Here is a 24538-nt window from a genome sequence, read left to right on the forward strand (position 1 = left end):
CACGGAGCCGAGCGCTGGCGCCTACGTTGTCGAGTGTGCATAGCTGCTCGAGGGGCTGCATGGGGGCTGCAGTGTTCAACGGGGCAGCCAAGGTGACCTTGGAGCACAGTACTGCAGGCAAGGAGGAGGCGTACAGCTGGGGGCATTTCTGATTAGGGGACTGGAAGGCACAAAGGCCCTGGGGCTTCCAGGAAGGAAAGGAGGCAGCTGGGCCTTCAGTGGGGCAGGAAATGGGGAGGAGAGAAGAGATGGGGTCAGAGGGTTTGAGCCGGTGGCTGGATTCCAGAGGTCTTGGAAGGCCGAGGGGAAGACTTTGGCTCCGGGACTGTGCCTTGGGGGGGGCCCGTGGAGTTCTTGGAGCCTGGGCTGCTTACAGGGAGGGAACCAGAGGGGGTCCCAGTGGAGGGGATGCAGGGCCAGGGAGGAGGTGACGGTGCTGGGTCGGGGAGCGAGCCGACTGGCTGGGAAGGCCCAAGCTGGACATTGCCTGAATTTTGAAGACGCCCTAGATCTGTTGTGGGTGTTCATGTGGGTGTGGGGGACACAGCCACGGGCCTGTGCTCCTGGGGTGGGGGGGTCCTCACTGAGATGGGTGCCAGAGGGCCAGCAGATTCCATGGCAACTCAGGGCTCTGCGTGGCCGTCTGCCAGGCTCAAAGAAGTCGTCAGGCGGCCGGTTCGAGCAGGAGCGTGTGAGGGACGCCTACTTGGCTTGGAGATGTGGACTCCAGAGCCTGCCGCAGAGCACGGAATGGGAAATCGGTGTGGATGAGGTCATCTCAGGGACACTGGACACAGGATGGAGCTTCAGGAGGGAGGAGGGGCCAGGAAGCAGAGACCAGAGACACAAGAACGCCTCCTGGAAGCCTCAAGAAGGGAGTTCCCACCAGGAAGGAGTCAGCCCCGGGTTGACTAAGAGGCCGAGCAGTGTCCCTTGGAGCTAACACTGTGGAGGCCACGTGACCTGCACAGGCCCTGGTCCCCCCGACACTCAGGCTAAGTGCCCAGGCACAGGCCAGATCGCCCCAAGCCCGTGTGTGGCGGCAGTTCCAGGGCCCCTCCCTGGAACAGCCTGTTTTCTCCAGCAGCAGCATCCAGAGCTTTCAGGAACCCCACCCTGCGCTTCCTGGGCTCATGGGCATTCCTGGGAGGTGGAGCTCCCTGAGGCCTCCCAACCTGCCCTGGAGGAGGGAGGAGCCCTGTCCCATCCTGCTCCTGGGAGACCCACCCAAGCACTGACCCTGGCAGCAGAGAGTCCCCCTCACCCTCTGCTTCCCCAGGGCGCACACATAGCTGGGTCTGGGCCTTGGTGTCCTCGGCTATGCAACAAATGGCCACACACTGGGCGCTTCAATGGCAGGAAGTTTTTTTTTTTTGAGACGGAGTCTCGCTCTGTTGCCCAGGCTGGAGTGCAGTGGCCGGATCTCAGCTCACTGCAAGCTCCACCTTCCGGGTTGGCGCCATTCTCCTGCCTCAGCCTCCGGAGTAGCTGGGACTACAGGCGCCCGCCACCTCACACGGCTAGTTTTTTGTATTTTTTAGTAGAGACGGGGTTTCACCGTGTCAGCCAGGATGGTCTCGATCTCCTGACCTCGTGATCCGCCCGTCTCGGCCTCCTAAAGTGCTGGGATTACAGGCTTGAGACACCGCGCCCGGCCAGCAGGAAGTTCTTTTCTTACGGATTGAGAAGCCAGAAGCTGGCCACTGATGTGTGAATCCTTCCGGGGGCTCTGCGGGGAGGCCTGTCGCAGCCTCTGTCCCAGCTTCAGGTGGTCTCCAATCTTTCTCTGCCTCACTCTTTTTTTCTATATTCTTTCTAAAATTGTATATTGTCAGGTGGCGAAACTGAATGAAGTATTTCAGTAACTTGCCTGGTAACAACGCCCGGGTTTGAATTTGTCCATTTGGCTTCATATACTCAAATGCCCTGCAAGCAAACTAGCACTTACTCTCGAAATCAGAACCATTTGCAATTTTTCCTTTTTTTGATGGGTGTGTGTTTGTTTCACTAGGAGTTGACAGATGAAAGCTGCGGGCGGGTGGTGTGGTCCCTCACTGTGTACACGCCCCACAACTTCAGGCTCCTAAAATTTTATGTGATTATTTTTAAAATTGTGGTTATATATATAATTTACCATTTTAAGCATTTTTAAGTGCACAGCTCATTGGCATTGGGACTGTCTCAGTGTCTCACTTATTTATTTATTTATTTATTTATGTATATTTTTTGAGATGGAGTATTGCTCTTGTTGTCCAGGCTAGAGTGCAATGGTGCAATCTCAGCTCACCGCAACCTCTGCCTCCTGGGTTCAAGTGATTATCCTACCTCAGCCCGAGTAGCTGGGATTACAGGCATGTGCCTCCACACCCAGCTAATTTTTTATATTTTTAGTAGAGAGGGGGTTTCTCCATGTTGGTCAGGCTGGTCTCAAACTCCCAACCTCAGGTGATCCACCCGCCTCGGCCTCCCAAAGTGCTGGGATTACAGGTGTGAGCTGCCGCACCCGGCCGACCCTATTTCTTTTTTTTTTTTTTTTTTTTTTTTTTTTTTTTTTTTTTGAGACGGAGTCTCACGCTGTCGCCCAGGTTGGAGTGCAGTGGCGCGATCTCGGCTCACTGCAAGCTCCGCCTCCTGGGTTCACGCCATTCTCCTGCCTCAGCCTCCTGAGTAGCTGGGACTACAGGCGCCCGCCACTGCGCCCGGCGAATTTTTTGTATTTTTAGTAGAGACGGGGTTTCACTGTGGTCTCGATCTCCTGACCTTGTGATCCGCCCGCCTCGGCCTCCCAAAGTGCTGGGATTACAGGCGTGAGCCACCGCGCCCGGCTGGCCGACCCTATTTCTAAATAAGGTCACATTCACAGGTACGAGGGTGTCAGGACTTAGACATATTTGGGGGGTACAATTCCACCTTCTGAGTCAGGCTTGAAGTGAAGGGGATGGATGACACTCTGGGCCGGTTCCTGACTCCAGCAGGCAGTGATGTCAAGTATGATATCACAAACTCTCAAAGTCCATTTCAGGAAGGGCTTCCTGCTTCTGGTGGAGACGGCCAGCTTAGTCCTGTCCCCCGCACCCCTGCCCCCGAGGCCAGCACCTCCTCTCCTTCCTCCTCCTCTGGGACCCGGCTGCCTCTAGCATGTGCCTGACCCCATAGGGCACTGCAGTTTCCATCCAGATGTGGCTGCCCCTGGCTCCAGTAGGTTCCCAGGAACCCTGAGTATTTTTTTTTTTTTTAGATGGAGTCTCACTCTGTCACCTGGCTGGTGAGCGGTGGCACCATCTCGGCTCACCACAACCTCCGCTTCCTGGGTTTAAGCGATTCTACTGCTCAGCCTCCCGAGTAGCTGGGATTACAGGTACCTGCCACCACGCCCAGCTGATTTTTGTATTTTTAGTAGAGACGGGGTTTCACCGTGTTAGCCAGGATGGTCTCGATTTCCTGACCTCGTGATCCGCCCGTCTCGGCCTCCCAAAGTGCTGGGATTACAGGCTTGAGCCACCGCGCCCGGCCCAAACTGTTCTTAAACTCCTGACCTCGGGCGATCTGCCCACCTTGGCCTTCCACAGTGTTGGGAATACAGGCGTGAGCCACTGCGCCCGGCCGACCCTGAGGATCTTTGCTCTAGGACCCAGCCTTGAGAGGGTTGTTTTGAAGGAGAAGGTTTAGAAAATGGGAGAGGAGCCTTGAGGAAAAGAAGGAAAAGGTGAGAGGCTTGAGGGTCAGAGGCCAGGCAGGCTCTGGGGTGCCAGGGACCAAAGGCCCAGGAACTGAGGCTCAGCGACTTCCCCAGGTATCCAGGGCTAGGCCCCCACCAGGAGTAGGGTTAGAGGCTCTGTCTGCAACAGGTCCCAGGACCCCACAGGAAACCACCTTCTCCCAGATCTGCCTGTGCCTGTGGGTGACCAGGTAGCTCCAGGCCCTGCTGAGCCTCATTTGAAAATCAGACTTGGCTGGGAGGGGTGGCTCACACCTGTAATCCCAGCACTGTGGGAGGCCAAAGCAGGCAGATCATGAGGTCAGGAGTGCAAAACCAGCCTGGCCAAGATGGTGAAACCTTGTCTCTACTAAAAATACAAAAATTAGCCAGGCGCGGTGGCAGGTGCCTGTAATCCCAACTACTCAGGAGGCTGAGGCAGGATATTATTATTATTTTTTTTGAGACGGAGTCTCGGTCTGTCGCCCAGGCTGGAGTGCAGTGGCACAATCTCGGCTCACTGCAAGCTCTGTCTCCCGGGTTCACGCCATTCTCCTGCCTCAGCCTCCCGAGTAGCTGGGACTACAGGCGCCCGCCACCGCGCCCGGCTAATTTTTTCTATTTTTAGTAGAGACAGGGTTTCACCATGGTCTCGATCTCCTGACCTTGTGATCCACCCGCCTCGGCCTCCCAAAGTGCTGGGATTACAGGCGTGAGCCACCGAGCCCAGCCCTGAGGCAGGATAATCCCTTGAATCTGGGCGGCAGAGGTTGCAGTGAGCTGAGATTGCGCCATTGCACTCCAGCCTGGGTGACAGAGTGAGACTGTCTCAAAAAAAAAAAAAAAAAATCAGACTAAGCCAGGCACGGTGGCACATGCCTGTTATCCCAGCATTTTGAGAGACCGAGGCAGGAGGATTGCTTGAGGTTAGAAGTTCAAGTCCAGCTTGGGCAACATAATGAGACCCCCCACTCTACAAAATAAAAACAAAAAATTGCCTGGGTGTGGTGGCACGTACCTGTAGTTCCAGCTATTCCAGAGGCTGAGGCGGGAGGACTGCTTGAGCCCAGGAGGTTGGGGCAGTATTAAGCACTGATCCCACCACAGCCTAGACAACAGAGTGAGACCCTATCTCAAAAAAAGAAAGAAAGGGCCAGGCGCGGTGGCTCAAGCCCGTAATCCCAGCACTTTGGGAGGCCGAGACGGGCGGATCACGAGGTCAGGAAATCGAGACCATCCTGGCTAACCCAGTGAAACCCTGTCTCTACTAAAAAATACACACACACACAAAAAAAACTAGCCGGGCGAGGTGGCGGGCGCCTGTAGTCCCAGCTACTCCGGAGGCTGAGGCAGGAGAATGGCGTGAACCCGGGAGGCGGAGCTTGCAGTGAGCTGAGATCGCGCCACTGGACTCCAGCCTGGGCGACAGAGTGAGACTCCGTCTCAAAAAAAAAAAAAAGAAAGAAAGAAGAAAATAGGACTCACACAAGTCTCTCTCAGGGGGTGCCTGGGAGAATGAGGTACCCCTGGGAGAATGAGAGGGGGTCATCGGCTCCCAGCAGTGACCAGGAGCAGAGCCAGCCATGAGGAGGCACTGGCGCCCCCCTGCTGGGGTCAAAGAAAGGCTGACCAAGATCCACCAGGCCCATGCTGCAGGCCATAAGACACACCCTCTGGGCATTTATCTTGCGTTTTGTATGTCCTCGCCAAGGCTGCCGAGGGACCCCATCTGGATGCGCGCTCCTCACAGCCCATTTCTCTGGAGCCTTCCTGTCCGGCCCCCGGAGTTTCTGTGAAGGCAGATCATGGCTGGGGAGCTCCAGGGCACATTTGTGCACGTGAAGAGCCAGCCCAGAAAGGGCCTGCAGCTGCCCCAGGACCTCCAAGCCTCCCAGTCTCCACAGAGAAGGCCTGGGGGCACGAGGAACCCTGAGCTCTGGCGAGGGTCCTCTGCCACCCCTCTGTACCCTGCCTCCCCGCTAAGGCTGCCATGGGCCCACTGGGCAGAGAGAGCAGAGCTGCCCCTGGACCTTGGGGCTCTGTACTCTCCGCCCACCCCCAGCATGGTGCTGGTGCATCACAGAGCTCCAGCCCGAGACTGCGTCCAACATGGAGAAGGAAGTTCCAGAGCCTTGGTCAGCGGGACCCAGGGCCCAGCCTTCCTGCACCACCTTGTTCTGCAGACCTACACACAGGGACACCGTCACGAGCCCCAGACACCAGGGCAGACCCAGCAGGGCTGGGAGCGCAGAGCCTGGACAGCGGCCACCTGGTTCTCTCGGCGCCGCTCCGTGAAGGCAGCAGCAGGACCAGATCAGTCCCGCCCGAGAATGGCCGCTGGGGCCCGTCTGTTGAAAGGTGGCCCCTGGCTGGGCACAGTGACTCACACCTGTAATCCCAGCACTTTGGGAGGCCGAGGCGGGTGGATCACTTGACATCAGGAGTTGGAGACCAGCCTAGCCAACAATGGTGAAACCCCATCTCTACTAAAAATACAAAAATTAGCCAGGTGTGGTGGTGCACACCTGTAATTCCAGCTACTGAGGAGGCTGAGGCAGCAGAATTGCTTGAACCCAGGAGGCAGAGGTTGCAGTGAGCCGAGATTGCGCCACTGCACTCCAGCCTGGGTGACAGAGCAAGACTCCATCTCAAAAAAAAAAAAAAAGAAAAAAGTTGACCCCTGAGCTGTCCCACTGGGTAATCCCACCAGCCCCGAGGCAGCCACCGTGATGCCGCTGTCCAAAGGAGCACCAGAGGTCCCTTGTCCAAGGCCCCCCAGCTGTGGACAGAGCCCAGGCAGCCTGACCCAAACACTGCACCTGCTGGCTTTGGGGTTGCCACGTGGGAAAGCGCCACACGAGGTGGGCGGGGACTCCCCAGGGGTGCAGTCTGGGATAAACCGCCTCAGCTGCACCAGGCCTGGCCAGCTGGTCTTTGCATGGTCCACACTCTTGGCTGCACTCGGTTCTGAGGCCTCAAATACACATCGATGCCTCAGTGGTAGCTTCCGACGCCTTCCTTCTTACCACCACCCCCTCCTCCTTGTGGGCCCTGGATACAAGGCCAGTCGGGGAAGCCTGGGCTTGGGGAAAGGGGTGTTGTGGGGGTGTCGAGGTGTCCTAGCGTCCAGATGTCCAGGCTCCAAGTGTCCAGACACCCGGGTTCCCAGGTGTCCAGGCGTCCAGGTCCCGCTTGGACTGTCACCTCCTCCCAGGACATAGACTCTGCATTCATAGAGCTGGGGCCCCATTAACCTCCAGCTTCTGATTGACATCTAATTTCCAGACGAGGTCACCCTGAACTTAGGTTGGGCCCTAAATCCAATGATACTTAGACATTGGAGAAAGAGAAAGTCAGAGGGTGACTGAGACCCAGAGTGGAGACGGTGCGCCGAGGTGGGGGCGGAGGCTGGAGCCATGTGGGGCGGTGTGCTGAGGTGGGGGCGGAGGCTGGAGCCCTGTGGGGTGGTGTGCTGAGGTGGGGGCGGAGGCTGGAGCCATGTGGGGCTGCAAGCCCAGGAGCACCTGGGGCCCCCAGAAGCTGGAAGAGACCAGGAAGGATCCCCCCGACCCCGCCTCCCCGGGCGCCTCCAGAAGGAATGAGGCCCTCAGGCACCTTGATTCTGGACTTGTGGCCTCCAGACCCGTGAGAGAATGGAATTTTGTTGTTTAACATAAACAACTTTGTGGAAATTTGTTACAGCAGTTTAGGAAAGTAAAACAACGCTGCTTTTACACCTCAAAGGCATAGAAGATTATACTGTTCAGGGACCCTCCAGGCACCGTTCCCCTCCCATTTGGTTTTAGCAAAGTCCCACCCACGGCACGGGCGTGGCACCTCACCTTTGTCCGGGAGCAGCACCTAGAAGGTCTTTAACCACTTGTCCACGTAATCTCCTTCTCAATGGCTACCAGACTCCATGGCCTTGGCTCACCTCTCCCTTACCCAGCCGCCCCGTCCCAGGCACTTAGCCTGCGTCCAGCTCCAGGTGCCGCCGGCACGTTCCCACGAATGTCCTGCCTCTACATCGTGGCGCCCTGGTGGGACTTGGTGGTGGGAGAGATCCCTGGAAGTAGAATTGCTGGGTGAAGAGCATTTTATTGGTTGAAGGTGGCTGGAGGAGTCTCTCCAGCAGTCACAGGCACCTCCCTTCCCACCCCCAGCTGGACTACTTCACAGGAAGGACTGAAGGACGGGGGACCTGCAGCCCAGGGCAGGCCTGGCTGTAGCACCTGGCACGCGGGGCTTCCTGCGGGGCTGGCACCCGCCACAGCCCCTGCCCACGGGCCAGGGCGCTCTGGCTGCAGCAATCTGTGGCCATGAAGGCGGGAGGGAAGGCTTGGCTCGCTCCCCGGGCGTGTTGATGGACACGCAATTAACCTGCCTGTGGTTATGTTGGCACTGAACTGGAACAGGAAGTTAGCATATAAACCAGAGCCTTTCAAGTTATGACAAATTCATCAAATGAATGAACCTGTGAGCGCAGAGGGCGGTGTGCGTCCAGCCTCTGTGCGCTCCGGTGGAGATAAGCGTCCACTCCCAGGCCCTTTCCAGCCTTTCCGCTGAGCTCTAGGCCCGCGTCTTCCCGGCCCCAAACAGAACCTTGCCCAGGGCAGAGACGGGGGCTGGTCCGGAGCAGACACAGGCAGGTGGTCCCATCCCACCAGTGACTCCACACGTCTCTCTGGGCCTCAATTTCCCCAGCTCTCCGGGGCAAGGCCGCTTCCATGATTGGCCCAGCAATGTCTGATTTTCCTTCTGAATTCCAGACGCCAGCTTTGACCCAGTCCTGCTAAAACGCGACAGCATCCCAGCTGACGCTGCTGCGAGAGCAGGTTCCAGAGCCGGTTCCCTCCAGGGGCGGGGTGCTTAGCAACACCCAGGGGGCAGCCCTCTCCGGCCTCTGTGCCAGCCTGTGCTCAGCGACGGTGCTTATCAGGCTGGGGGTGTCCTTTAAGTCAGGGGTCCTCAACCCCCGGGCCACGGACCTGTTGGTGTCCTGTTAGGAACTGGACCACGCAGCAGCAAGTGAGCTGCGGGCGAGCCAGCGTCCTGGCCTGAGCTCCGCCTCCCGCCAGGTCAGCGGTGGCGTTGGATTCTCATAGGCGCGGAACCCGAGAACCCTACTGTGAACTGCGCATGTGAGGGATCTGGGTTGCACCCTTCTTATGAGACTCTAACGCCTGATGGTCTGAGGTGGAATAGTTTCATCCCAAAACCACCACCACCCTCACTGTCCGTGGAAAAACTGCCTTTCACAAAACCCATCCTGGGTGCCAAAAAGGTTGGGAACCGCTGCTTTAAGTTGTAAGCCCAGCACAGGGTTCTAAATGGCCCGATGCTGCCGCAGAGCTGGAAGGGCGGCCTCCGGGCAGGGGTGCTTGTGGGCACCAACTCAGATGGGGGCCTCCGGTCAGCCCCTTTACTGGACATGAAGGAACTGAGCCTGCGAGGTCTTGACTCTCACTCAGGGTCACTCAGCTCACACTGCGGGCAGCGCTGGGACTGGGGGAAGCCCCCTCACAGACCCCCTGGGCAGTCCAGGAAGAGCCACTCTGGCCTTCCCAGCCTGTTGGACTACAAGTGGTGTGAGCCACTGCGCCCAGCCCCAGGCCACACTTTGAAAAGGACAAATGGACTGGGATGCTGCCCTCGAGCTCATAACGTGTACCTGGCTGTGCATCCGTTCCCCAACCCCCCGCTCCCCCCAGCTCCCCCCGGCTCCCGGGTCCCCACTCCCTGCCCCCACCCCGGGCCAGCCTCAGGGGTGGTGGCTGTGACTGCAGGAGCAGAGCCAGAACAACTGGCAGAGACCAAACCTGGTCACCCCTCACAGGCTGTGTGGCCATGGGCAAGTCACTCTACCTCTCTGGGTCCCAGTCTCCACATTTTCAGAGTAGGGGCAGTTTCTCTGTGCCCTAAAAGTGGCTGGGAGTCTAGGCCAGGAGACATCTCAGGGCAAGTTCTCAAGGGCCCCAGAAGCATCTAGGGTGCAGGGGAGGCTCCAGGATCCCCAGTTTCCCACTTTTAAATGAGGGGACTCGAGACCCTCTGAGATGAAGGGACCCTGGACATTGATCATTTTGGCCTCCCATCTCTAGGAGCATGTCCAGAGTCTGCCATTCCTTCCAGAAAGGAAAAAGGAGAACTCACGCCAAGGTCTCCCTTGTTTAGCCAGGGAGGTGGGAGTGGGGTCGGCGGGCAGCCAGGAAACACGAGCACATTCGTCATGGAGGGCAGGGGCTGCACGGGTGGCCAGGCAAGGTGAGTCCACGGTCAGCACCAGCGGCAGACTGTCCTCTCCCTGTGCCTCAGTTCCCTTCTCTGTAAAACAGGAGAACTCTGCACCACCCGCCCCCCATGCCGAAGTGTGGGGCAAAGCTGCGAAGGTGCTGGTGCCCGGCCACCCTCAGTCAAGGCGGCAAGAACCCCTCGGTGAGTGGGCATGGCCCCACAGGGATGTAGGGGATGAGGCAGAACCCAAGGCTCCCCGAGTTCCCAGTCCATGCTCCCTTGCACTCAGGCCCACCCGCCGCCCTTTCCAGAGAGAAAAAGAAATTTCTATCTAAAGCCTGTCAGAACAGCCCCAGACTCCACACTGGTGACATCTGCATCCCCCTGGGAACTGGTGTGGCCTCAGTCCTTCCTCCCAGCCAGTTCACGCAGCCCTTGCTCCCTGCCCGCCCCCAGGTCCTGGTCCTTCTGCCACAGGCTGGCAGGCGCCCAACGGCCCAATGGCAGCTCAGACGGAGACTGGGGTCCTGGATCTGCTGGGGGGAAAGTCACAGCCACACCCTCCACCGGGCTGGGGACAGCTGCCCATGGGCCAGGCCAGTGCTGGGATTATGTCTGGGGCCACCCAACAAAGGACCACAAATGGGGCAGCTGCAAACAACAGAAGTTTATTCTCTCCCTGTCCTGGTGGCCGGAACCAAAATCAAGCTGTCGGCAGGACTGTCCTCGGTCCGCAGGCTGCAGGGCAGGTTCTTTCTGCCTCTTCTGGCATTTGGTGGCCCCAGGCGTCCCGTGGCCTTGGCCGTGTCACTCCTGTCTCTGCCTCGTCTTCATGTGGCCTCTCTCACCTCCCTCTCAAATCTCCCCCGACCTCTATCTTCTAAGGGCCTTTGTCTCTGGACAAAGACCCTTTTCCCAAATAAGCCTGTTGTGTTCACAGGCTCCAGGTGGACCAACCATTTGGGGGCCACCACTGTGCCCACTGCAGTGGAGCTTCTACACTACTTCAGAGTCGGGGACAGGGCCACTCATGGCCACGAGGCCACAAATGGGTGTGGGGCCTGAGAGCAGCAGGCAGGTCACCCAACACCAGACAGGAGCAAGCCCAGGCAGGGGCGGCTGAGAGAGCCGGGAGGGTGATCGGGTGAGGCGCCTGCCCTCAGAGGAAGAGACGGGACAGGGCACACGGCGGGGCCTCACCCACAGTAGGGCCTCACCCGCAGCCTCTGGTTCTCCCCGTGCCTTGGGGCCACCCCCACTCCATCCTGTTCCTTCACTCCCCTGTTGGAGAGGGTTTTCCCACAATGGCCTGGACATGGAGGGCTCGGGAAGTGGGTGACCTGCCCAGTGTGCCCAGCTGGAACTGGCCGACTTGCACCCAGGTCCGTGTGAGTCCCGGGCCCCACCGCCTCCTGAGACCAAGGAGCATCTCCCTCTCTGGCGATGGGCACGGGAGTTCCCACCCTGCGCTTTTGGCAGGATGGCGACCATCCGGCAGGCCCCGAGAGGAGGCAGCTGCTGTACCCTCTGCACTGGCTCTCAGGGATGGCTGGGCTGTTAGGCCCGAGCTACACCTGGGGCCGCCGTGTGAAGAGGAGGTGGCCCCAGGAGCCCACTGTCTTGGATGTGGGCCACCCCCATGCCTGTGCCTGTCCCCATCACACACCAGGCAGGCCCCACCAGCGCCCACACCCTTACCAGGGCTCTCCACGGCCCCTCCTCTGGTCCCCACCCATATGTCAGCTCCTCACAGTTCCAAGGGGCCACCCAGCATCCCCGGGGCCCAAGCCCTCGGAGGATGTGCTCTGGGAAGGTGGGACAGACACCTCTTCCCCAGGCCTGCCTCTGATGTGTCACCCAAACCTTTAAACTTTGCACCTCAGGTTTATTTATGTATTTATTTATATTTTTTTGAGACAGACTCACTCTGTTGCCCAGACTGCAGGGCAGTGGTGTGATCTCGCCTCACTGCAACCTCTGCCTCCCAGGTTCAAGCGATTCTCCTGCCTCAGCCTCCAGAGTAGCTGGGATTACAGGGGCGCGCCACCACACTAATTTTTGTATTTTTAGTAGACATGGGGTTTCACCATGTTGGTCAGGCTGGTCTCGAACTCCTGAGCTCAAGTGATCCACCTGCCTCAGCCTCCCAGAGTGCTAGGATTACAGGCATCAGCCAACGCGCCTGGCGGGACCTCAGGTCTATAATCATCTAAATCACCCAACAGGGGGAGGCAGCAAGACCTGGGCAGCCAGGGCCAGGCAGGAGGGCCATCCGCCTGTCCCCTGCCCACCCCCAGCTCTCCCAGGCACTACAGCCTGGGGCAGCCCCTCCCCCAGGGCCCCACCCTCAGCCTCCCGTGCGTGTGAGGAGGAGTAGGCAGCCTCACTGGAGCCCAGATGACCAAGCCGAGGCGCTCCCCTGCCCCACCCCACCTACATTTGAGGGGTGGGCTCTGTTTGTGGCCATGGGGGAGGACAGACCCCCACACTCCACAAAGCCCTCCCCTTGACTGCTCGGGCGTCTGCGCCAATTCTGGTGGTCCTGAACCAGAGGCCCCTGTGGAGGCTCAGAACCAAAATCCCACATTCTTGGAGGCTCTTGGGGTCCTCAGGGTTGGGTAGTGCAGCAGCGTGCAGGCTGGGAGGGAAGCCTGGGATCAAATCCTGCCTCCCCTTCTTCCTGTTGGGTGGCCTTGACAGGGAGTGAGGGCTTCCTGGTGACTGAGCCTTGGTTTCCTCGTGTGTCCCGGGCTCAGAGAAGTCCCTTCTGGAGGCAGGAGGGTCCCTTCCTCTTGGTCAGGGCAGGGAGGAAATGCGCCCCAAGGAAGGATGGCAGCGCCCACTGTGCCCGTTTCTTCTTCCCCCCCACTCCGGGCTCCTTCTCTGATTCTGTGTTGGGGACTCTTTCCCGCCCCTCAGAGTCTGAGGCTTCTAGGCCTGCGCTGTTCATACCCTGACCCCACCCCAGCCCCCATGTTCACAAGACCGTGTCCGCCGGAGCCGCTTGTCACATACGACCCTCTCCTAGAAGTCCCTGGGCTCCACTCGCCCCCACGGGGTTTCCAGCCTGCTTGCGGCCCCAGGGTCCTAGGACGGGTGCAGGGAGGCGAAGTGGCCCCCAGCCCACGGACCCACACCATGCAGAAAATTCGGCAAAACCCAGCTTCCCCCGAGTGAGGTGGCTGTCCCAGGGTAAGCTTGGTGAGGGCATTGTTGCCCCCCTGACCCTTGGCCTTGGCAGGGTGAGGTTATGGCATGGGCAAGACTCAGGGGTGCAGAAATCAGAAGGGGGATCCAAAAGGGGGTCCAGCCCTGCCAGGCAGCCTCACCACCTGGTGGCTCATCACCCCCACGATGGGCGATCCGCTCCCCCTCCAGGGCGGGGCTCCAAACCGCTCTGGGGGAGGCTGGCCTCAGCCCGGTGTCGGGGGGCCTGGGCCCATGTGCCTGGATGCTGCCAGGCACCCTGCCCCTCTGGCTCCCTGGGGCCCTGGGCCTCTCGTGGGCAGGCATGCTGTCTGTGCTGTGTGGCCAGGGCTCCCCTCACTGTGCACACTGGCGTTTTGGGGTATGGGAAGGAGTTCGAGCCTGGTTTCTGTCTCCCCGTCAAGCCCTGACTGGAGTGCAATCAGAGGCTGGCCAGTGGCTCCCCGGGCACCTAGGGGAGGCTGTGGGCAAACTGAGACAGTCCAGAGCCTACAATCACTCCAGGAGCCTGTGGGGCAGGGATGGGGCTGGGGGGGCCTGGCACCCTGTGGGTTCCCCAGCTGTGTGGCTGGGGACAGAGCCCACCTTGCAGCCTCTGATCTCTGGCAGAGGGAGGCTGGACATTTGTTTGGAATAGTGTTCATTGGTTTGCTTTATTTTCTTTTTTTTGAGACGGAGTCCCTCTCTGTTGCCCAGGCTGGACTGCAGTGGCGAGATCTCGGCTCAAAGCAACCTCCGCCTCCTGGGTTTGAGCAATTCTCATGCCTCAGCCTCCCAAGTAGCTGGGACTGCAGGTGCCTACCACCACGCCTGGCTAATTTTTGTATTCTTAGTAGAGACAGGGTTTCACCAAGTTGGCCAGGCTGGTCTTGGACTCCTGGCCTCAGGTGATCCACCTGCTTCAGCCTCCCAAAGTGCTGGGATTACAAGTATGAACCACCATGCCTGGCCTGTTTTGTTTTCTGATTACAATATGAATACATTTCAAAAGGGCAATTTGGGGCCCACGTGGATGGATGCCCAGCGTGGGGGCTACCTCCTCTGGACCACCAAGACTTCCCCAGCAATGCGGTGCATGCTGGAACCAGACCAGGACCAGTGCATACTCACCATGAGCTTCTGTTGCCATCTGGGCCTAGGTTGGGAGCAGGAATCTCTGGGAAAGGCCAAGCATATTTCAGAGTCATCAGGTTCAGGACCACCCTCTCCCTCCCTCAGTGTCTGCAGCCATTTTCACAGGAAAAAAACTGGGTTTAAAAAAGCCGTTCCAGACCTCGGGACCTGAAACTGATTTCTACCCTTCCGTGTGGCCCTAAGGCTCCCAGGCACGAGGCGCAGAGCTCAGGAAAGACAGTGCCTCTGACACCCATTGAAGAGTTAACTGAGGCCAAAAAGCAGCTCTGCACGCCCCTCCTGTTCAGAGGCCCACTGATCCGCTGGTCCCATGGTCACCACGGGGTATGGGTGCAGACAAAGCCGTGTTCATGGAAGCCCTGGGCCTGATGACAGTGGCACAAGGACCCCATTCTCTACTGTCCCCAGCTGCATCCCCTCCCCCAGCGGACCTGACATCAGAGACAGCGGGTCAGACATCCTGGGAGCTCCCACTCCCACCCCAGGGCGCAGGCTCAGCTGCTGGGGCTCAGGGAAATTCACAAGGGGGCCTGTGTCGGGGAGACAGGGGGTGGATGAGCTGCCTGAGTGCTGCAGACAGCTGCGGCTTGGCCCAGCAAGTCTTCAGTGGGAAGCTGCCTGCATTTTTACAACTGATTTTTGAACCTGAAAGTGGAGGTTCACATCCAGCCTGTTCAACGTAATCTTGTTGGTTTCAGTCCAACGTGACCTTTTGGAATCTGCTTCCAGACTCTTGCCATATATTAGCAGTTCCTCCTGGCTGCAGGCTGCGATCTGCCTTGCTGGGGCCTCATCCCAGTGACAGAGAAACAGGCCAGCCGCGAGCTTTCGGAAGGGCTTCCCAGGGAGAGCTGGACCCTGACACATCTTTCCGTGGGTGCTGTGGCCAAGACGCCCAATGGCTGGTCAGGAGGCCCATTTTGTTCTGCTCCTGGTCTACAAGGTAGAAGTCGGGACGCATCATGTCTGCCCCAGCCATTTGTCTTAGGATGGTCCGAGGCCCAAAAGCCAGCCAACCCTATGACTAGTTTTCCAGAAGAATCCAGGCCCCAGGTGTGAACAAGGGCATGTTATTTGTTCTCACAGTCTCCTTCTGCTCATCTGTAAAACAGGCATGGCCACCATGCCCTCTGTGTCCCAGGCTGTCTAGAGGGTTGAACAGGCAGGGTAGGATCTGGTACCCCGGCTGCCCACGATAACCACGCAGGCCAGAGGGGTGAGGAATGGAGCTGGCTCAGGCAGTGCAGGATTGGAGTTGGCTGAGGCCTGGCCCTCCCGTTCCCTCTCTGGGCTATGAACCAGGGTTCTGTCAGTCCCCTGGGGCTGTCTCCCTCAGGCCAGGGCTCCTTTATTCTCCCTGTTTGGCACCAGGGGCGTGGGGATGGCAGCATCATTTCCCCAAGCAGCCCCCACAGGGCTCCCTGGATTCCTCTCTGAGAAACACATGCGCTGGCTCCGGTCATGGCTGTGTGTAACCCAGCACGACAGGACAAGTGCCACAAGACCAACGCCTGCAGGGCCGCAGCAAGTGCCCCGAGGGGTGGGGGAGGGGGTAGGGGGTATGCCGGCGCCCGGCAGTGTCGCTGTCCCCGCACCACCCCCCAGTGTGACCTTCCCTGACACGCGGACAAAGGCCAGCAGAGCAGGCGGCGCCTTTAAGGACGCGGCGCGGCGGGTTCGGTGCCAGGAGGCGCCGGGGGGCGGAGGGAGCGGGCGCTCGAGGCCAGAGGAGCGACCCCCGGCAGCCACCCAGACGCGCCCCGCTCGTCTCTAGCTCTCTTCTCCCACTTGCGCCGGCCGAGGGCGGGGCGCGGCGGCGAGGGTGGGGGCTGGGCAACCGGGGTCCTCCCTCCCCAGCTGTGCTGGAGGCAGCGGGGCGCTCTCCGGAGCTGGGGCGCGGAGGGAGGGCCGAGGGCGCGTCGGAGCCTCATCCGGCCTGGGCCCTCCGAGCGGGAGCGACCCGGGTGCGGGGCCCCACTCTGCCTGGCCGCCCCGGGCACGTGGAACGGGAGCTGAGGTTGTGGCCGGCGAAGGGGTGCGGTCCGGGCGGGGGTTGCGCGCCCGAAGCACGCGGCCTGGGCTCTGGAATCCGGGAGGTCTCCGGCACGGGCTCCCGAGCGCACAAACTCGGGGACGCCCTTGCTCTGGTCCCTGGTTCCGTCCCCGAAAAGCGAGGGGGACCGGGCTGGAGGGAAAGGGATTCGGCTTCGCTCCGCTCCCGTCAATTTTCTGTTTAATGTCACTGGGCCCCACTGTGGGAGTAGGAAGCACGTCACCCGGGCCATAAATTTGCGGTGATGGCGCCTCCGGCCGCCTCCCCAGACGGAGGGACAGGCCCAACTCCGGAGCAGGTGGGGCCGCCGGGACTCGACCCCCGCGGTGGGCGCTGCGCGGCTTCTCCCGACGCGGGTCCTGGGCGCGCTCGGCCGCCCCGCCCGCCGCAACCGCCCGCGCCCGGCCCCGCCGCGGGATTTCCAAAGGGCTTTTGTTCCGGGCTTGGATGTAGACGCTTTGATTTTTTACCACCCGCCTCAGGAGACTTTTTGCTTGGAAAAGTCCTGCTATTAAAACAAAAACAAAAAACAATCAATTCCAGAGGGAAGAAAATGCCTCCAGTGTGTCTCTGCGCTTCCCCCGGGCCGAGGGCGGGCCGCGGGCGGTGGTCGGGGCTGCGTATTGCCCGGACCCCGGGTAGGGCAGGCGCAGAGATCTGGCCCTAATGGACTTCGCTCGGAAAGGCCCCGGCGGAAGTGGCCAGGAGAGCGGGCTGCTGCGCGGGTCTGGGCCCTGGCCCGGGGCAGGCTCCTGTGGCCTTCCTGCCTTGGCTGTTGGGAAAGGGATTTTTGGGGAGTCTCCCTTTCGGGGCACTTTCCCCGAAACTCCTCTCCCGCCTGGGGAATTATCCCTGCAGCGAGTACTGATGCTTCATGAATTGAAGTAGAATACATATTTGTGCAGGCCAGAAAAAAAATGAATCTATTGAATGATTTTTAATTTAATGGATCAACTGTCCCGTTAACAAAAGAGGCGGTGGCCGTATTTGGAGCAGGCAGAGGCAGCAGTCAGGTGGTCCAGGGGCTGGAGGTGAGGGCTCTGCCCCAGGCACATGCTGCTCTGTGACAACTCCAAATAACTTACTGGAGGGCTATAAATGCTGTAGGTAACCAGGCCAAGGACTCTAGTGCCCCCAGAAGTCGCGGGGGAGAGACAGTCTGTCCCCTCTGGTCCAGCCCAGGGAGGGCCTGCAGCCTCCCAACGGGAGCCATTGCCAAGGGAGAGAAGTCTCCAGGGCTGGAGGGCAGGTGGGCCGTGGGGCTCATCTCAGGGGCGGTGCGTGGGGGTTTGTGGGCCAGGACCCACTAGAGGGCTAGGTCTGGGAGGTGTGTGAGGAGCCCAGGTCGATCTGGTGTGTGCCCTGCGGGATGCCCTGAGGCCTCCTGCTTGTGTTAGCAGCAACCGCCTTTGGGAGCCCTCAGCTGGGGCCACGATGCTGGCAGGGTGAGGCCTGGCAGGGTCTGGGGCTTTTGGAGGGTGGGGGCTAAGGGAACCCCTGGTGGAAGCTGGCTTCAGAGTTCCTGCCTGCCTTGAGGATGGGTGAGAAGGGGCCGGGCCCTGCCCTCCTGCTGCCTGGGTTCTGTAACTGAAGCTCAGAGGACAGGGTGGGGTTGGGTATGAGACCTAAATGCTCCATGGTCCTGTAGGTCTCCGCTGGCCTGGCCCCACCACCCAGCCTGCACCCCTCCACTAGGGCCCTCCCACCAATGTGAGAATAGGCCTGGGGAAGTCTGGGCCGGCAAGGCCCTCTGAGCCCCACTGTCCAGACACCCTGACAGCGATATGTGTAAACACAGCCAAACAGTGGAGAGCCAAATAGTGGAGACAGGCAGCCCTGACGCCCCTTCACCTCTGCAGCCAGGCCTGGTCTGGTCTGGCAGGGAGTGGAGGCAGGTGTCCTTGCAGGGAGGGCCTGAAGCCAGGCTCTGCTCTGGAGGATGCTCCCAGAAGAACCACATAAGCAGTGCCCTCATTTGGATTGGTCCTGCCTGAGCACTGTCCCCAAGCAGGGCAGTTTCAGCCACTAGGCCCTCCCAACCCCCATCTGTCTGATCTGGACTTTCTCTCCCGGGTCTGGCTTCCTGTCCTCGTTGTCCTCGTGGGCAGGAAGACTGAGGGCTGTTTGGGGTCAACCTCCTGCGGGGAAAACCAATTACTCTTTATTCCAGCGGATCCCCAAAGCATATCCCTTGGCCCAGAGAACCCTGCCCCTCCAGGTCCACCCCCAGACTGGCTGCCTGTGGGGAAGGAGCCGGCCTTTAGGGAAGGCAGCCTGGCACAGTAGAGATTCCCAGGGCTCCTGGGCCTTTCTCCAGTCCTCCAGCTGCAGAGGAGGTGACAGTGACCAGGAGGCTGGAGGGGCAGCGGGACAATGGTGAGTGGAAGGGGGCTGGGAGGATCCCTCCTCAGCAGGGGGGTCCCTGGCAACTCCCACCTTCCTTGATCCCCTCTAATAATTGCAACAATCACACTGTCACTAATAAAAAGGCAGAGGAAACCAGGCAAAGGGGTGCTTCTGCCCTTTATGAAAATCACTTTAATTTAACCCAGATGAGTCTCCTTGATAACCTCATACAACAAGCACCCTGAATTATACTTTCCGTGCGAACACACTGGTTATATTTAGCCACAAATTACGACTCTGTGTTTAACAAGCAACTTTGAGAGCGGGGAGGGGGCCGGGCAGCCTCCTGACCTGGTTGGACAAAACCGGCAACTGCAGCAATGGAGCCCCCTCACTGGACGGGGAGTCCAGAAAGTCGTGCCACGGGCTTCTGAGTCCCTTTCCTCTGCTGCTCAGGTTTCTTTAAAAAACTTACAACCTCCTCCCGAGGTCTGTCGAGGAGATCATGGCCTGCAGGTACAACCTGAGCCTCTCCCAGGATCCCTGGGACTTCTGCCTTCCCACATCTCCAACCTGGCTCCCTGCTTAGGCTGGAGCCAGGGACCCTCTGGGAGTGCCCAAGAAGGGACAGACAGCCTTGTGCGCCGGGCTGGGAGCTGTGTGTGCCTGGAAGACAATCTCCCACCCAGGCCTGGCCGCTGACAAGCCTTGCTCCTCTGTGGCCTGCCTCAGCCCAGGCGCTGGGGACGAGGGTGCGGCGCTCCCTCCATGCAGCCCCCTCCCCTGCCACCTCATCCTCTGGGTCCTGATAAATGAAGGGGCTGTGATTGGAAGCTTTGTTTTCAGTGGGGGCAGCCCCCTTCGCTTCGGAACCTTCGCCGTCCTTTCCCCTCCACAACAGTTCTGCTCCTATGAAGGGTAAGCTCCCGAAGGCAGAAGCTGTGGCAGAGAAAAGGCTGCCCCCCACTCCAAGGCACAGACCCTGGGGCTTCCCAATCCTCCCCAGAGCCAGAGGTCACACTGCTGAGCAGGGGAGGTGAGGGGGGAACACACGGACCTTTCCCCCACACCCTCTTCCCTCCAGGCACCAGGAAAGACCCTGATGAAAAGAACTCCCCCCAGTCTAGAGCAGAGGGGCTTCTACAGGCAGATGGGTGGGGTGGGGGGTCAGGACCTCTTCCGGGAGTGGGATTGCTCCTAACCCCCCGCCCCAGCTGCCCTCCCGAACACGGATTCTGGGGTGGGGGTGAGCTGCTGCTGTCCTCCAGTTGAGGGAAGTCTCCACTGTGAACCATCTTAGGCCCCCCACCTCGACCCCTGCCTACCCCTCCTGATGCCAGTCCCAGTCTCAGGCCTGGCCCCTGGACTTGTCCCCCTGTGCCTCTGGTGGGAAGAATTAAGAGTCAATTTTTGTCATCAAGAAATTGTTTCTAATTTGCCCTTTGACTAATGGCCCAGGGAACAATGGAGAGACACCTAACACAGGATTACTGGGGGCGCCGAGCTGCTGCTCTCTGGCCGAAGCAGGCATTTATTTGGAGCAATGGCTAATTCACAATTTCATGTAACTTGCCTGACACCCCCACCCCCTTGTATTAAAAAATAATTATTTATATAATTATTTCAGACAGAGCAGGATCTCAGTGGTTTGGGAGCCGGGAGACCTACATCTGCTGCCATTCTTGGGGAGCGTGGGGGTGGGAGAGGAGTGCTGGAGGGGGCTCCAGGGCTGGGCCCAGTTCTGGGGGAACAGGGGCCCCTAGGCTGGAAGGGAGAAGGTGGTTCTCGGGAGTGCTTCTCCGTGTGTGATGTGCCTCTGCGTGTGTGATGTGCCTCTGCATGCATGTTTTGTGCATGTGGGAGTGTGACATGCTGCATGAGGCTCACCTGTCTGCCCATCTGTGCTGTGGGTTTGGGCGTGTACACTTCCAAGTGATTCACATGTTGGCATATGAGTGTGTACAGGCAGATGTATGTGCACACACTCAAGACTGTGCACAAGTGCGTGTATGCATTCAAGTGTGATGTGTGAGCCGGCCTGCCAGGTGTAGAAGCGCAGCCAGTTATGTGGGGTGGGGGGTTTATCTTCTACCCAGGCCAGAGGGCAAACCTGGAGTGATGTCTGCCAGGCCCATGGCAGTGACCCCAGATCCTGCTGGAGAGGGATCAAGGTGGGGTTCAAGGCCACTCCTGGCATTGTTCCAGGCCCCACTGGCTGTCCACAGGCCCAGCCTCACTTGCAGCCCACTCATCTGTAAAGCTGCAGGAACTTCGGAGACCTGGGCACTCCAGCATCAAGACTGACCGTGGGTTTATTATCCCCTCTCTTTTCTTCCTCCTGTCCCCTCTCTGGTCCTCTCCCCAGTGGAAGGCGCGTCTGCAGATCCCCACACCATGTTCCTCTAAAATTAAAAACATTTGTTAGCTCTGGACAGCAGGAAGAGTAAAAACGGAAACTAGGGAGGTTTCCTCCAAGCAGATCGCCAGCCTGAGCTCCCGGCGGCCCAAGTCTTCCAGGAGAACTCGGGAGCTTATTTTGGTATTGCAGGAGCTGCCCAGCGGCCAGGCGCCTGTGCTGGGCAGCTGCCAGCCCCTCTCCACCGAGTCCAGCAGACCCGTCTGCAGTTATTTGCTGTAACAACTGTTTTGAAACAGTATTGAAAAAAAAAACAAAAAGCCCACTACAATTTGTTTTAAGTGAACACTGGGGGAGGAGGAGGCAGAAATGGGGAGGAAGGCGAAGGGCAGGGAGCCTCTGCACTGCTCTGGAAGGCGCACTCAATGCCTCAGGGCCTTTGCCCGCCTGAGCAGCCTCTCTCGGGGACACGAAGGGGCCAGCACTTGGGGGATGTGAAGCCAGTGCTCATCCTAGGAATCTGGTGAGGCTGAGCTAGAAGGGTCTAAACTAGCTTCAGGAGATAGGGGCCACGCACCTGTGAGCTACTCTCTGCCCTCCCATGTCCCTGGCAGTGGGCATTTCTCGGATGGTGAACGATGACTGGGGATGGGGGCAGGCAAGCTGAGGGTCCATCCTTCAGGCTCCAGGACCCTAGAACAATCTGCCCAAGGGGGAGGGGAGGCTGGTTTAGGGGCTCTGTGGGGCCTTTCCAGCCACTCTCCTTGCAACACATTCTGGAGGGGACCAGGACTCCCAGGGGCTTGAGGCCTCCCTTTCCCCCACAGGTCGGTTTGAGGTGGAGCCCCTGCCCTGATGCGGCGAGCTCAGAGCAAGTCCTGGGAAACCACGGTGTTCTCTTTGTTGGAGTCAAGGTTTTTCTCATCTACATATTTTCCTATATTAAGAAATTCAAATGAGGCTTTAAAAATTAACTTGAAAAAGGTTCCTGATCCGGAAACAAGCTCATCGGAGGCAGTGATGGGAACTCGGTTCCTTAGGAGAGTAGGAAACGCGCCGTCTGTGAGGGGCGCCCTGCGTGGACCAGGGGCCTCGGGGCGCGTCTACCCACCCGAGCCAGGAGAGACTGGGCCCCACGGTGTTAGTTCCGGGCCCGGGCCCGCGCGCCGCTTCCAGCTCGCGCCTCCTCCATCCCCGGAGGGTTGCGCGGGTCCCCGGCGACCCGTCCCTGTGCAAGGTCCGGGAACCTTCCCCTCCCCTCCTTTCCCAAGCGCCATTTCTCCGGAGCCGGGCCGGCCGTCCTCGGTGTACGCGGGAAGCGGGCAGCCTCCGCCTGCACCCGCGGGGCTGGGACCCAGAGGCGCCCGATTGTCCAACACACTCGCTGGGGCCGCTACTCCAGCCTCCCGATGCCACGGCCAAAGCCCGGGGGTCGGCGCCAAACACACCCCCAGCCGGCGACCGCGCCCAGGGACCTAATTCAATCGTCCCCGCCCTAATGAATAGCCGCGCGCTAATCTCATCTCCGCGCGCAACGGGGATTTACGCTTCCCGACTCTGCCCCTCGGGCCCCGCGGCCCGCCAGACGTCGCTTCCGAAGGCGCCGGCCTGGGGCCTGGCCAGGGGCTCGGTCGCTGGGGGTCCCGGCCGCCGGAGCCGGGAGACGCCGGAGCCGGGACCCGGGCCTGCGCGACCGCCACTCCCGAGCCAGCAGGGGCGGGCCCCGCGCCTTGTCCTGAGCCCCCGGCCCGGCCCGCGGAGCCCTGGCGCTTACCTGCGAGCCCCGGGCTCTCCGGAGCTCCCTTCCCGGCCGCGCCGCCCAAAGCCGGCGCCGGCGCCGGCGCAGGCCCCGACTCAGGCAGGCGGGAAATCCCGGAGTCCCCACCCGCGGCCCGCAGCCCCCCACCCCAGGTCGGCGTGGCCTGCGGGGGGGAAGGCCGGCCGGGGCCGGCCGCCCGCTTCCCCTTTCTCTCCAGATTCCTTTGATCCGCGGGCTCTCCGCCGCACCTCGGCTCCCGGGCTGCCCGGGTCGGCCCGCGGGGATCCTGGAAACGGTCCCCAGCTTATCTCCTTTCATCAAGCGGCCTTGGGCCGCCTTGAAACCGCGGAGCCAGTAATTGCTTTTTTCAGGAGGCCCAGTGCGGACTGGACAACAGCCAATCAGCGCCTTGTTTACACTCGGTGATGGACAGTCCGCTGGCGGAGTGCCAACCAATCCCAGCGGTCCCGCGGGAGCGGGAGTGGGGGCGGGGAAACAGAGAGACAGCAGGCTTTGAGTTTAACTCTTTCGTGTCCCTGCTGGAATGAGACGGTGGAGAATTTCGAATGCGTGTGAATCTGTCATTTGGCTTCTAGTTTAAATATCCTTTTTTCCCCCAGAGGGGGAGGCAGAGATTCACAGGGAGAAAGAGGAGCAAAAATAAATGTATCCATCGCCACTAAGACATCACCTCGACTCCCTGAGAATAAATAGCATTTGGGTGGGAAACCAAATTCTAACAGAAATATTTGTTTGCAGAATATTTTAGAAGTGGTTTGCATCTGATTACGATAAAAATTGTTCAGTAGCTTGCTTTAGTTGAAGTGAGGATTTAGCAGATATGCAGACAGGGAGCAGCATTGAGAAATACTATACATGGTTTACCACACCATATCCCCTTCCCCCCTTATCGAGCTGAAAATATTTTTTAAATCTAGGTGTAGATGAAGAAAGGGCAATCCTTGTCTTCTCAATAAATCCCTGATTTTCATTTTAGTAGTTGCTCTGTTGCAAAGTGTGGCAGAGGGAGATAAAATTGAGAGCCAGTAATGTAGACGGCTGGAGACTCAGAACTCACTTCCCAGGGTCTGATCCCCAGGTCAGGGGGAGGAGAGGGCCGGGCGGGCTATTCAAAGCTTGTACTGCCCAAGCAGCTGATGTGCGTGCATCCGTGAGCTCGGGTCCCGGCAGGCAGCAGCTTCAGAGCGGTAGATGGGCCAGGCAACCTGGGGAGGCCTCTGGGCTTGGAGGTCTGGCCTACCTGCCACCTGCCAGACAGATCGCAGGGAGAAAAAGTAGCTACTTTTAAGGGGTGGTGGTATTTCTTCCTTTGGCCTTCTGTGCGGCAGAAGCCAAACGTTAGACCTGCTGGATTAAACATATATGTGTGTGTGTGTCTGTGTCTGTGTATACGCCTCCCCCTCCGCCGGGACACGCGCACTCGCTGGTTCCAGCTCCCTCTCCTGCCCTGCGCCACCACATTCCCATTCAGCAGCAATGATCTGCGCAGAGGAGCTGCGCAGTCGCCGGGCTTGAATTAGGCGCCATCGGGCTTGGTAGTAGCCCCGCTGCTTCCTGATTGGCAGCTCCCTGGCCCGGCGCCAGCCTATTGGGAGGCCTGTTTACGCCGAATGAGTGGCACGAGCTCCCGGCCGTGGAGGGCTGCGCGGCCAATCAGCGCGCTGGCTGCTCCGGGCTGAGTGGCACGAGCTTATTAGTATGCAGGGCCCGTGGCTCGCCGCGCCAGGCTGC

At 59.5% G+C, this 24538-nt stretch overlaps 1 long non-coding RNA gene across 1 annotated transcript; it reads right to left on the reverse strand.

Annotated features, from left to right (window-relative positions):
- Positions 1-17251: 17251 nt before the first annotated feature.
- Positions 17252-24529, reverse strand: LOC103879042. Its single transcript, XR_639456.4, has 2 exons — positions 21605-24529; positions 17252-21073 (listed from the first exon to the last, which is right to left on the reverse strand). It is a non-coding gene; the product is annotated as an uncharacterized LOC103879042 (long non-coding RNA).
- Between the last annotated feature and the right edge of the window lie 9 nt (positions 24530-24538).

Source organism: Papio anubis, chromosome 17 (genome assembly GCF_008728515.1).
Source record: "Papio anubis isolate 15944 chromosome 17, Panubis1.0, whole genome shotgun sequence".
NCBI classification, from domain to species: Eukaryota; Metazoa; Chordata; class Mammalia; order Primates; family Cercopithecidae; genus Papio; species Papio anubis.